We start from the raw sequence: 13,244 nt of genomic DNA on the forward strand, positions 1-13,244 counted from the left end.
TTTATGACTCGGTTTAGTGGTCCCGAAACCACATTCCGGCTAGGGTCTATTTTGGGCTGTCATAATTTATTCATTATTTCCTTTTTGTAATATAAATTATTAACATATAATAGATATAATATGGTTTAACCCATAACATGGCCGCCACCATCATGAAAATGGGGACTTTGACATGCAAGTCCCCATATTTAATCCTGCAACAATTTGGCCATTTAAAATTAACCAACACATTTTCAATGTTTCTCACATAAGCCCTTTTTGATCAAATTTGCATTCAATCGACAAAATCAGAGTATCAAAAATTCACACACAAATTGTAACATAATATAGACATGAAATTTAATAATCAATTATTTGTGTGACTCGGTTTTGTGGTCTCGAAACCACTTCCTGACTAGGGTGAAATTAGGGATGTCACATTTGTGATCCGAATATACATGGCACTTCTCACCAAATAAGTAATGTCGCCATATTTTCAAAGCGAATACGATGGCAGCCAGTTCGAGATCATGGGTTGGATAATTTTTTTCATGTGGCTTCAGTTGCCTCAACGCATAAGCTACAACTCGACCTTCTTGCATCAATACACAACCCAACCCAACCCAAGTAAGGATGCATCACTGTAAATGACGAACTCTTTGCCTGATTCGGGCTGCACTAGTACTGGAGCTTCCGTCAAATGAGTTTTCAATTGATCGAAACTTTTCTGACACTTTTCCGTCCATTCAAACTTAACATCTTTCTGAAGTAGTTTCGTCATTGGTGTGGCTATCATCGAGAAACCTTTTACAAACCGTCGGTAGTGTAAGCAAGTCCCAAAAAGCTCCAAACCTCGGTAATATTTCTGGAGGCTTCCAGTTAAGTATGGCGAAATTTTGTTCGGATCAACTCGAATACCGATCACGAGATACCACATGACCCAAGAAGCTAGCCTCTCTTAACGAACTCACACTTCATGAACTTAGCATATAACTACTTATCCGTAAAATTTGCAACACTAATCCCAGGTGTTCAGCATGATCAGTTTCATTTCTCGAATAGACCAAAATATCATCGATAAACACAACTACAAACTGATCCAAATACGGTCTGAAGATCCGATTCATCAAATCCATAAATACTGCGGGGGCATTAGTGAGCCCAAACGGCATCACTAAGAATTCGTAGTGACCGTATCTCGTTCTGAAAGCTGTTTTGGGTATATCCGAATCTCGAATTCGCAGCTGATAATAACCCGATCTCAAATCTATCTTTGAAAACACTGAGGCTCCCTTTAGTTGATCAAACAAATCCTCAATGCGCGGTATCGGATATTTATTCTTTATTGTCACCTTATTCAGCTGACGATAGTCGATGCACAACCTCATGGTTCCGTCCTTCTTTTTCACAAACAATCTTGGTGCACCCCAAGGTGAGAAACTTGGTCGGCGAAACCTCTATCCGTCAACTCTTGCGGTGAGCTTTCAATTCCTTTAATTACATTGGTGCCATACGATACGGAGCTATCGAAATTGGTGTAGTCCCAGGTACAAGCTCAATACCAAACTCTACCTCCCGAACAGGTGGTAAACCCGGTAATTCTTCGGGAAAAACATCCGGGTATTCACAAACCACTGGCACATATTCAGGCTTCTTTTCTAACTCTTTGTCATCAAGTACATACGCAAGGTATGCTTCACACCCCTTTCTTACATATTTCTGAGCCAACATCGATGATATTACAGCTGGCAACCTATTCAAGTCAGTAGACTCAACTCGGATTACCTCGTTATTTACACACCTTAAATCGATGGTTTTTCTTTTGCAATTTACAATTGCATCATGTACGGTCAACCAATCCATACCGAGGATAACATCAAATTCGTCAAACGGTAAAAGCATCAAATCGGCTGGAAAATAGGAACCTCGGATTACTAGGGGACATTTCTTACACACTTTGTCGACAAGCACGTAACGACCCAAAGGATTTGACACCCGAATTACAAACTCAGTAGACTCAACAGGTAGAGTCTTACGGGATGCTAAGGTTTCACATATATAAGAATGAGTAGAACCAGGGTCAATCAAAGCAATCACATTAGTATCAAAGAGAGTAAAAGTACCGGTAATAACATTTGGAGAGGAAGCATCCTCGCGTGCGCGTATAGCATAAGCTCTAGCAGGAGCACGAGCCTCAGATCTGGTTGTAGCATCTCTCGATCCTCTCTGACCGCCACTAGCATTGCCCGTATTTCTAGATGGTCTACCCCGAGCAGTAGTAGCACCAGTTTTCCCACTCTGATTTACGTTCTGTTCAGACAATCTCGGGCAATCTTTAATAAAGTGGTCAGCTGATCCGCATTTGTAACAGGAGTGGTCATGGAATCTACAACTCCCCGAATGCCATTTACCACAATACTGACACTCCGTTCTGTCTTGACGATCATATCCAACACTGGCGACCGAAGTGACTCGTGCACTCACAGGGGGTCGATCGCGATCTCGTCTAGAAAAACCCAAAGTGTCTCTAGATCGGCCTAAGTCATTTCTAAATTTCTTCGATGACTGTTGGAAGGGCTTCCCCGAAGACCTCTTACGAAACTCCTTTGCTCCCACCTCAGCTTTTCTTTTCTCCATAGCTCCTCGGCTTTGCAAGCTCGCTCGACAAGTACCACAAATTCTCAGATTTCCAAAATGCCAACATACAGCTTTATATCATCATTCAGCCCATCCTCGAAACCTAAATATCTCTTAACATACAACTCATATGATTGTTCCGCTTCTTTCATATGAAAGTAGATTCATCAAGGTTCGATTATATAATTTATTCACTATTTAATTCCATTCCTACTATTTTTAGTGATTTTTCAAATTTACATCATTCTTCTTTGTCGACATCGCCTTTAAGGTAGACTTTACCTATTTCAAAGTTTCCATGATTCAACTAGCCCTTTAGCATATATAGCACAAAATATGATCATGATTAACCATTCCAATGGCTAATCGTTTCCAAACATTTCCATCCCTCTTAATGAACATATACATACAAGATGATTATAACATTATGCTCAAAATATATATAAGCCATTTTCGCATGGCTATCCAAATTTGTACAATACCGAAAGGTACATAACCAACATCAAAAAGGGTAGTCCTATACATGCCATTTCAAAGTTCAACCAAAAGTATACCAAAGGGCTTTGATAGTGTGGGCAACTTCGACTTCGACACTCCCGAGTCCGATGGTGACGAACCAAAATCTATAAAAGCAGATTCAAAGAAACGGAGTAAGCATTTAATGCTTAGTAAGTTTTGGGCCATAAAATTTGACACAACTAAAGTGTAGCATTCATGTGGCCAAGCGGATAATTTCATATGCACAAATTCTCAATATCATACTTACTTCACATTACCAACCCTTATATTCATACACAAAAGATCAACTTAGCCAAAGGCGGTAGCTCATTTATCGATCGGCGAATACTATTTGTAAGGATCAACTAATTCAATGTATATCTGAAACATACCTCATCATTTGGATTTTACGAGCGTATTAATTGAAACTATTACAGCAAGGTCGCTCATTCCCAAGCCAAGTACCTTGAGTTTAACGGATATAGCTACTCGCTCGAATGCCTTGGGACATAGCAGGATATAGTAACTCGCACCAATGCCTTGGGACTTAGCCGGATATAGTAACTCGCACCAATGCCTTCGGGACTTAGCAGGATATAGTAACTCGCACAAATGCCTTGGGACTTAGCCGGATATAGTAACTTCGCACAAATGCCTTCGGGACTTAGCCCGGTTATCATCCAAATATTCATGCACATATCAATAAATCATGACACATCTATATTTCATTTTAATAATTAGAGTTCAAACACAAGTCACGTATTAAGCAATCCCATTTTCGGCTCACTAACCACATACAAACAGCATGGTTTAGTTTGCTTTATGACACGATCTCCATGCACATACGGCTACCCGTAATACATATAGACTAATTAACTCAACATATAATTTCAAGTAGAATCATCATATCACCGTATATTTATTATGCTCATACGTCATGACTTAATCAAATCGTAAACTAAGTCTCGTTACTCGAAAACTTACCTCGGATGTTGTCGAACGATTTCGATGGCTATTCGACCACTTTTTCCTTTCCCTTATCCAACTTTGGTCCTCTAAGCTCTTGAGCTAATTCAAACAAATTTAACTCATTAAAGTCTCATTATGCTAGCTTATGGCCGAATATGACATGGAAATTTGATAGGTCATATGGCCACCTTTAGCTCAAATACAAAATGGTCATACACATTTTTTTTTATCACATTAAGCAATTTGATACAATTAATCTAATATTACTCATGTGCACCTTTATGACCGAATACACATATCATTAACCTAATATCAATGAACCAAGCACTTTAACAAGTTCTCCTTAACTATACCCACATTCAGCAATGACAAAGACAATTTCACAAACCTTAAATTCAACTTATAACAATATATACTCAATATTCAAGGCATTCAACATCACTTCATCATAATTTTTTTTTCATCATGGCCGAATGCTCCTTCTACACTATTTACCTTCACAAAGCATGAATTTCATCATCCAACTTACAAGCTTATAATCCCATGAAGTTTAACCTCATAGTATCTATCAAACTCTCACTCATTAGCTTCTATCATAAATCTCCAACAACACCCAATAAACATATACTTCGTGGGTCTAAGGTAGAGCCAAGAAAGGAACTCATAGATATCAAGATGTAAGCAAACTACCATTGTTCATCTAGGTTTAGTATGAAACAACAATCATCACCCTTATTAATTTTCATAGCCAAAAACCTTACTCACCCCAAAATCGAAATTTCAACATGGTTTACAAAAATCACTTGATATCTCACTAAATATCAACTAAAATTTCAAGAACTAGTACAACTTCCTTACCTTAATAGTGACCTAGGATAACCGAATGCTTCACTCCCTTCTTCCCTTTTTTCCTTTCGGCCAAGGAGAACCAAAGAACACAACTTGTTTTCTTTCTTCAATTCACGGCAATGGGGGGGGCATGGATGAGACAATCTTTTTTTTTCATCACTCCTCCCTTTGCATTACTTTAATCTTAACCCTTTTTTTTTTATTCTTTCTAACATAACACACTAACACAACATGTTTACAACATGTTTCCACCCATAGCATGGCCGGCCACTATGCTTTAATTTTGGGAAATTTGACATGCAAACCCATCATTTTCACAACATGCATTAATAGGCCACTTTACATTTGCCTAGCACATTTCTAAATTTTCTCACATAAGTCCTATTTGATAAATTTCACTTACAATTAACAAAATTCAAACATGAAATTTTCACACATGCATATGTACATATAATGAGCATCAACTATGACGGCTAATTATTTTTATGACTCGGTTTAGTGGTCCCGAAACCACTTTCCGACTAGGGTCAATTTAGGGCTGTCACATGAATTCAAAAATATTCTAAGGTACTCAAGAAGCCTTAGCTAAACAAATGAGATGAATCTCATTAAAGAATGAAAAATAGGTACTCTATGTCGATAAAGGTAGAAGGAAATTCAAGCAATGTGACAATGGTAGGTCAAAAAAAATGATGACAAGCTAAAAGGTTAATAATGTGTAAGAGCACTCATGAAAGGGGTACTAAAAACCATGGAAACAACTAAAAGTTTGAAGGAAAGTGTTATAACTATAAGAAAATAGGTCATATAGAAAAATTCTTACTGGTCAAAGAAAAAGTCTATAGAAAGTAATGTTGTTACTTCCAATAGTGAAGAAGAATCGGATGGAGAGGCATTATTTTTTACAAAAAAGTAAGTGCTAGATCTTACAATAACATCTAATAAAATTGATTATGAAAATGATTGAATAGTTTACTCAAGTTGCTCAAACTATATAACAGGTGATAAAGAGAAATTACAACATTTGTCAGAATATAAGGGAATGTGGTTGTAACCAAAATAAACTCTAAGATACTAATTACACATATTGGTAACACAATAGTTTGCCTTCAAAATAATGAGACTTAGGTACCACTTCAAAATGTCCACCATGTTATAAGTATGATAAAAAATCTTATTTTAGTAGCCCAATTAACATACATAACCACTTATAAACGTGTTATCCTTTATAATTGAATATGACACCAAAAATATAAGAACAATGGTGCCCATAACTTCACGGGTCAAATTGTAATATGGTTTGTACAAAAAAAAATACTTGGAAGTATTCCGAGGATAGTACCCAAAGGAGGATGGAATAAATAATGAAAACATTTTTATAATAACGAGTCTAAGTAGTAGTAATAAATTTCTATATTATGATAAAAAAATAATGAAAAGAAATAAATAAAGAAAAATAAAAAAACGAAATAGATCAATAAACCAATTAGGAAGATTAACTTGCTTCAAGGTTTGTAACTAACTTTAACTTAGGGTTTTAACATGAATTAGTATAACGCGGGGTTTGTGCAAGTGTACACAGTTGTTATCAAGTAATAAATAAGTATAAGAGTTATCGTCTCCACAGGGACTTTATATGTTAACCAATAATTTGTAAAATTAATATTAACAATTTGGTAAGAAAAACACAATAATTTTGATTGGCTGATGTTAAGTAAAATAATTATCTAAATGCAAAATGATCCCTAATGCAAATTAACCCTAAATGTAATGTATGCAATAAAATGTATGATATGGATTTAGCAGCAAATTCACAAGCTTCAACAACAATAACATGAATAGGCAAGAATAATCACATCAATTGACGTAATTCATTTTCATCATGTTAAATAATGTTTTGGAAAGTATTCCATGACAACTCAGTCTTTCATGAACTTGAAACCAGTATTAAGCCCTTTCAGAATCTTTTACTTAGAAAAACATGCAGACTACTATGACGATATTTAACTAAGGGTTTTTTAGAATTTATGTGAAGTAACAGGGGCCAGGTCAGTTTGAAACAATTTAATCATATAAACCAAAAAGCTATGTAAGATAATAGAGCTCGTTCAAGTTATTATGAACCTTACTTTATTCAGGGTCAGATATAAATTAAGCAAGCACCTTTTGTAACACCCCTTACCCGAGTTCGACACTGTAATAGGAAACAGTGTGTTACTAGGCTTAAACACATACAAACATACATTTCCTAGATATGAAATTTTGCTCTAAATTAAAACTTTTCATAATACTTTAATGTCCCTACTATAGGCTTACGAGGCCCTAAACACACTTTGGAATTGGTTCTGAACAAATCTGTGCACTCTAGAAAACTTTGTAAAATTTCAAGCTAACAGGGGCACATGCCCATGTGAAAGGGTGACATACCCGTTTGTCTTCTTAACATGGCCATCTTGAAGGCCCGTGTGACTCACACGGCCTAAACATATCGGGACACGCCTGTGTCCCTAGCCTGTACGAATTTATTTTTCGATTTGATCTTACGGGGGTTCTAACATAGCCTGGCACACGCCCGTGTCCATGTTCCGTGTCCTTCACACGGCCATGACATGCCCGTGTACAAAAAATTTGACACGCTATTTCTAACGTCATAAACCAATTAAGGGCACACGACCAAGGCACACGCCTCTGTGTTAGTCCGTCCCTCCACACAACTGAGACACACGGCCGTATCTCTACCCGTGTGTTTACTACAATGCATACTAACTTGTGAAATTGAGGTGCAGGGGACACATGGTCGGACTACACACACGTGGGGTAGACCGTGTGTCACAGACGGCCTAGATACATGCCCGTTTGTTTGCCCATTTGGACAAAAATAAGGCTATTTACCAATCCTTTTTGCCACCCCTTACTTGCACCAACCTATACAATATCAACCAAAATCAATCCAAGCATAACACATATAACCAAATAAGCCACAACCATGAGAAATTGGCATCAAATGCATTTAATAATAATCAATATTAGCCAACATTTATGGCCTATACAAAATGAACATCACGTCCATCATATGAGCCAACCCTTGTGGCTAAACTAACAAGACACTAAACAAAAGATTCAAGTCCCTATACATGCCAAAATCAAATGTTAAACTAGCTATACCAAAGCTTTAGGTGATAGTGTGATCGATGCCTTCGTCATCCCTTGATCCCCGATACTAGCTTGGTGGCACGATAAGAAAATGGAAAGCAGAGAGAGTAAGCATAAACCTTAGTAAGTTGCATACAAATAAGTAACTACATCAACCATGCGTATTATAAATCCACATAGCATTCTTCAATGAACATGGGTAAATATCGCTATATGCTTATATATATCTCACAAGTATAAACTAAAGATTTGAATATCGTCCCAAAATCACTTTCATAGCTAGAACTTACTCATGTTATTCTTACCATCAAGGCAACATAACTAGACTCATATTTCATGAGTTTCGAATAAGAACATGTACTACTCACAACATGATTATATCATTCCATATCATTGACCCATGGAACCATTTTGAATACAAAAGGATATCTGACAAGCTTTACACAAGAGTGTGAATTACCAATGCCATGTTCCAAACATGGTCTTACACTGGCTCGCATGTCGAGGCCGATGCCATGTCCCAGACATGGTCTTACACTAGCTCTCGTCTCATTACCAATGCCATGTCCCAGACATGGTTTTACACTAGCTCTCATGATGTGGTCGATGCCATGTTCCATACATGGTCTTACACTATTACACATATCAGTGTCGATGCCATGTCCTAGACATGGTCTTACACTGGATCTCACAACATCGCCGATGCCATGTTCCAAACATGGTCTTACACTGTCTCTCATATCGTGGCCGATGCCATGTCCCAGACAAGGTCTTACACTGGCACACATATCACTCAGATGTCATGGCAAGGATATCTAATCTTTTCCTAGGTTCAACCGGGAATTTACCGCATTAATTTCATCATGCCTTATTCGTAATCATATTCAACCATATTATGATAAATAAATCATTCAACACATAATAACGATAAAGTTGCCTTACTTATGTACAACTTACCTCGGTACACAAAAAGTAGACGACTATTTGGATTTCATCTACTTGCTTGGCCTTCCTTCGGTCTAGGTCTGGATTTCATATTTCTTGATCTAAAATGATAAAAATTCACTAATTAATCATCATATTAATCTCTGCATTTCATAATTCATATTTTGGCAAAATGACCATTTTGCCCTTAGATTTTCACAAAATTACTGTTTTACCCCTAGGCTCGTAAATTAATTTTTATCGAATTATCTCACTACCCAAGCCTAGCCAAATTCTTTTTATACTAGGAGCAACCTACAATTCCCATTATTTCATACATTTACCACATAAATTATAACTTATGCAAAATGGTCATTAGTTAGGGTTTGCATGAAAATTACATCACAAAAGTTGTTTGTTTAACAACCAAGATTCATTTTCTTCCGTAAAAATTCAGCAAACAACATGAATACTCTCATTGACAAATCCTAGACCTTCAAACAGTTTGGAAAATAGTCTCCTCATTAGTTAGCTTATGCTACAAGGGTCCCAAAAGTACAAAAATTATAAAGAAAAGTCATCAAAATCACTTACTTATGAGAGAACTTAGTGGATGAAAATTTAAAGCTTTCAAGACCCCTTCCTTGCTAAAAATTTCGGTGGCGAAGAGAAGAAGAGGAAAAACGATGATAGCTTTTCCTTATTTTATTCTATTGTAGTCAAATTGGTCACCAAATTTAACCTAATTTTGATTTTTTTGATTTTCTTTTCCCTATGGCCGGCCATGCAATTAATAAAGGTATATTTGCTCTTGAAAGACCCTTAATTTTGGTTCTCTAGCTATTTGACACCTTTAGCTAATGAAATAAAACTTTTGTCCCGAATACGATTTAGCCCTTTTTCATAATTGAGCATGTAATCGCTAAAATTGTTTCACCAAACTTTTCATGCACTCATATAAACATGCTATAACACATAAAATAATATTAAAAATAATTTCTCCAACCTCGGGTTAGTGGTTCTAAAACCACTATTCTGACTAGGGCCAAAATCGGGTTGTTACAATTCTGCCCCTTAGAGATTTTTGTTCCTAAAAATCTTAATGGTGAAAAGGTTAGGGTATTGATCTCTCATAGTCTCCTTGGGTTCCCATGTGGCCTCTTCAACCCCATGTCAATGCCATAATACTTTCACGAGTGCTATACTTTTATTTTGCAATTGCTTGAGCTTTCGGGCTAAGATCTTAACCGGTTCTTCTCCATAAGTCATGTCTGATCGAATCTCAACCTCTGTTGGCGAAAGAATGAGCGAAGGGTCAGAACGGTATTGGCCCAACATCAACACATGGAAAAAATAGTGGATGTTCTCTAACTCAGATGGCAAGGCTAATCGATAAGCTACCGGTTTAATTCTCTCTGTCACCTCATAAGGTCCAATAAAACGTGGACTTAATTTTCCTTTCTTACAAAATTTGAGGACTTTCTTCCACGGGGACACTTTTAAAAACACCTTATCACCGACTTGAAACTCAATTTCCTTTCATTTCAAATTCGCGTAGGATTTCTGTCTATCCGAAGCGGCCTTCAAACAATTATGAAGTACCTGAACTTTCTCTTTGGTCTTTTTGACTAAATCGACCCCGTGAATCTGATCTTCTCTGAGTTTAGTCAAAAAACAAGGACGTTCGACACTTACGCCCATATAAAGCCTCACAAGGCGCCATTTTCATACTCGACTGATATCTATTGTTGTAGGCAAACTCTACCATTGGTAAATACTTTTCCCAACTACCTTGGAATTCAAGAACACAACACCGCAACATGTCCTCTAGAATCTGAATTACTCTCTCCAACTGGCCGTCGGTTTGCAAATGGAAAGCCATACTAAAATTCAACTTTGTCCCCAAAGCTTCTTTTAACTTTTTCCAAAACCATGAAGTAAACCTCAGATCCTATCCGCAATGATCAACAAGGGCACTCAGTGAAGTCTTACAATTTCGAAACATACAACCCGACTAGTTTATCAAGTGAGTAGTCGGTACGTATCGGGATAAAATGAGGTGACTTCGTTAATCGGTTGACTATGACCCAAACCGCATCTTTCTTTCTCAGTGACAACGGAAATCCTGTCATAAAATCCATGGTAATTCAATCCCATTTCCACTCGGGAACCATCACAGGATGAAGTAAACCCGAAGGTATTTGGTGCTCAACTTTCACTTGTTGACAAATTAAACATTCGACACAAACTCTGAGATGTCTCTTTTCATGCTCGACCACCAATACAATCTCTTCAAGTCATTATACATCTTAGTACCACCCGGATGGATTGATATACAAATACTATGTGCCTTGTGAAGAATTTTCCCAATAAGCTCATCATCTCTAGGTACACAGACCCTATCTCGAAACATCAAACAACCATTGGTACTAATCCAAAAATCGGATCTGTCAGCTATCTTACTGTGTCATCTTGGCTTGCAAATCTTTATCACTTTTCTGAGCCTCACAAGTTTCTTGGAAAAACATAGGTATAGCTCTCAAAACCATCATCGATTACCGACAACTGAGTATTCATAGCTCTCAAGGCAAATAATGACTTCCTACTTAATGCATTAGCGCCCACGTTTGCCTTTCTCGGGTGATAGTCATTTACTAACTCGTATCATTAATCAACTCCAGCCACCTTCGTTGCCGTAGATTCAAGTCCTTTTGAGTCATCAAATATTTTAAGCTGTTATGGTCAGTGAATACCTAGCATTTCTCACCATACAAGTGGTGTCTCTAAATATTCAGTGCGAACACCATGGTTGCTAACTCTAAGTCATGAGTCGGATATTTTTTCTCATGCGGCTTCAGTTGTCTCGAGGCCTATGCTATCACCTTGCCTTCTTGCATGAGCACGCATCCTAATCCATTCAAGGATGCATCGCTATACAATATGAATTCTTTTCCTGGTTTTGGTTCAGTTTCTCAAAACTCTGTTGGCATTTTTCCGTCCACTAGAACTTGACATCCTTCTCTAGCAACCTCTTGTCGTTGTGTTCATTGACGACATCTTGATTTATTCTAAATATGAGTCAGAGCATGCGAAGCACCTGAGAATTGTATTGGAAACTTTGCGGGAAAAGCAACTGTATGGTAAGTTCAGCAAGAGTGAGTTTTGGCTCCAGGAAGTTGGTTTTTGGGTCATATTGTTTAGGGTAAAGGCATTCGAGTCTACCCAAGTAAGATTTCTGCTATCGTCGAATAGAAACCGCCTAAGAATGTAACCAAGGTTAAAAGATTTTTGGGCTTAGCCGGTTACTGTGAAAGGATTCTCCACGATAGCAACTTCGATGATGAGATTGTTACAGAAAGATGTTAAGTTCGAATGGACGAAAAAGTGTTAGCAAAGTTTTGAGAAGTTAAAGACATTGCTGACTGAAGCTCCTGTTTTAATATTACCGGAATTAGGAAAAGAGTTTGTGGTCTATAGTTATGCATCCTGGAATAGACTGGGTTGTGTGCTTATGCAATATGGGAAAGTGATAGCCTACGTTTCACGACAGTTGAAACCACACGAGAAGAACTATCCAACACATTGATTGAGTGCTTGTGATAGGGAATCATTTCATAATTGATGATTTCATGATTTAAATATGAATTTATGCTAATTACTCGGTAAGTTTACTTTCCGATTATTCGAGTTTGCTAAGCATGTAAATGCTTACCTTTCGTTTTTCCCTGTTTTTCAGTGTTCAAGAACTTGTGAGGATTGGAAGATGGTTGGAGAGCCGGTACACTATCAAATAGGACAGCATTGGTATAAAGACATTTCTATTTTGTTTAATGGCATGTATAGGGTTTTGAGTATTTTGTTATATGTGTCATTTGATTTGCCAAGTAAAGTCATGTAAAGATGTACCTATCTTTCTGTATATGGCCATAGAAATTGGCTTATTTGGAAGTAGGCTATGCCTGCAATTCTATGTTTGCTTGTTTTTACATGTGATGGTTGATCATAGTTGGAAATGAGTCATAAGAATGAGCCAATCTTGAATGTATTAAAGTGGTATGATAATACATAAATATAACATGGGAAATAACCTAGCATGTTCGAAACCAATGGTATCAGGTTTCCATGCAATGAGTTTTTGTAAAGATTATTTATGAGAGTATAATCATGTTTTACTTTGTTTTTAATATTCATTAAGTATAAGTGTTAAAAAGGGGTGACCATAGGCTTGGAAAATA

The sequence above is a fragment of the Gossypium arboreum genome, chromosome 13, assembly GCF_025698485.1.
Source record: "Gossypium arboreum isolate Shixiya-1 chromosome 13, ASM2569848v2, whole genome shotgun sequence".
NCBI classification, from domain to species: Eukaryota; Viridiplantae; Streptophyta; class Magnoliopsida; order Malvales; family Malvaceae; genus Gossypium; species Gossypium arboreum.